At 35.3% G+C, this 2,212-nt stretch overlaps 1 long non-coding RNA gene across 1 annotated transcript; it reads right to left on the bottom strand.

Moving 5' to 3' along the window:
• Window positions 1-403: 403 nt before the first annotated feature.
• Window positions 404-1,436, bottom strand: LOC145048808 (uncharacterized). The gene is made up of 3 exons (XR_013683057.1): window positions 1,353-1,436; window positions 1,088-1,155; window positions 404-477 (listed from the first exon to the last, which is right to left on the bottom strand). It is a non-coding gene; the product is annotated as an uncharacterized LOC145048808 (long non-coding RNA).
• Window positions 1,437-2,212: the final 776 nt, after the last annotated feature.

Here is a 2,212-nt window from a genome sequence, read left to right on the forward strand (position 1 = left end):
AGATCCGAACAAAATAACAGCATATCATGCATAAAGCATTTAGCACATAAAAGCATTTTAGGCACAATTCCTAAAATAAGCAAGTGCTCACACCTCACAATCATCGCTTAGCATTCTAATTTTAAGTCTAGAAATCCTACAAATTCCTAGTTCGCTTAAACTAATGCTCTAATACCAACTGTAACATCCCCAAAATCACGGCCAAAAAAGACCAATTTTGTTTATACTTTATTTCAAAATCAGAGTTATCTTTTAATAAAAGGGTTGCGGAATTTGTCCCAAAACAATAATATGATAAAGATTTATCAAATGCATTTCCATAGAAATGTATTTCATTAAAAGACTCGGGATGTCATGTTCGTACAGATCAAAAGTATAAACAGTACAATATAAACCTTACTACGTTATTTCATATCTACAGGCCTATATCCGTAATCCCTCGTCCAAAACATCACACCTATGCTCATGCGCCACTACCTGTAATGCATAAAACTGAGTGGGTCAGGCTTGGGAGCCTGGTGAGCACATAGGGTTTTCAACCCACAATAAATAACTTTATTAATTCCATCAATCAATAATAACCCGATTACCCATTCCCGTTATCCTCACATTACATCCCTAAACACCTATTATAAGGGACCTAGCCTAAGGATCATCATCGGGACGGACACTACTGCTAAGGGGATTCCTCAGCAATAAATGTCCTACTAGGCAATCATGTGGGGGGATGGAGTACACTGGTGAACACATTGTTCACAACATCTACAGGTTGCGAGCCTCCTAGTGTTCCACTGGACTGTCTAGAAGAGTCCGTGGTCATCATCTATACTCCGCTAGATGACTGGATCAACAACAACAACATCGAGGCCTCTCATCATTTATCACACATCGTCTTATTACATCTACCCATGTTTTACCCCAACATTTTTGTAGATATAAATTACATATACAGTTTAAATCATTTAAAACTTGTATAAAAACATTCATCCAGGATAGATAACAAGTATACAGATAATATGCACATATAGCATGTAATATATAAAATACTTCATATCTATGTATAAGATGAAAGTAACTATGCACTCACTTGAAAAGGTGGTGATTCCGAACTCAGACAGCGCTTCGCTTCTTAAATAGAATTTTCTTCGATGAAACCTAGTATTATTACCACTAGAGTTTAGTCTATTATTCGCCGAGACTAATTAATAGTCTAGCTATTATTATTATTATATAAGCGTTAAAAAAAATACTTATATAACCCATAATAATAGCCCAAATATTTATTATAAGTTCATAATAACAATACTAATTTTAAATATAAGCTATATTAAAATAAGGTAAGCATAACTTACTTACAAGGGGGTTTTAGCTAGGAGTCGGGCTCTGCAGGGGCAGAACTTCGTCGTTGAATCTTTCTAAGAAAGATTCGTGCAGCGCCTCAGCGCTCACCTTACTATACTAAACTACAGAAAGAGAAGTCGAATCACGAGGGACCGAAATGCTCGGGGGATAAGGAGAGAAAGACTCTTGAATCAAGAGAATGGTGCAAGAAATATGAGAGCCCAAGGCTCTTATTTATACTAATTGAATTTTCAAAAACTACCCTCCATAATTACTTAATGACCTTTTAGTTATATAAACAACTAAACACCCCTCTATAATACTATTTTAAATGGATTTAATGATATTTTTACTAAACTAATGTCGAAAGAATTCAACATTAGTCTTATAATGACCGCATCGTCGCTACCTTTCTAATGATATATACATATGTATATATATGTGTACGTATACATGATTTATACTTTATTTTAATACGTAAATATGCTATTATAATTTGTAACTCGTTCATACGAACTCCATTTTTGACGTTCCTTATATCCACGCGTAGGTGGAGGCGTACTCTACAACTTTCGTTTAGACTCCGTCGGCTAATTTTGACTTTACTTTTAAAGTTATATTTTTAACAGGCCGGGACAGGATTGGTCTGTTTAAAATCTCATAACTTCTTCATACGAAGTCAGATTTGGGCGTTCTTTTTATCGATGTTCTTAGTTTAACATATTCTACGACTTTTGTTTAGATCGCTAAGGCTAAATCTCGCTCTATCATAAATTCACTACTCACGCTTCCCGGTATCATGTCGGTTCTATCGTGAAACTTCGACGGGTCATAACTTCTTCGTTATAACTCGGATTCCGTCCTTCCTTAT

Source organism: Lactuca saligna, chromosome 5, assembly GCF_052625555.1.
Source record: "Lactuca saligna cultivar CGN05327 chromosome 5, ASM5262555v1, whole genome shotgun sequence".
Classification (NCBI taxonomy): Eukaryota; Viridiplantae; Streptophyta; class Magnoliopsida; order Asterales; family Asteraceae; genus Lactuca; species Lactuca saligna.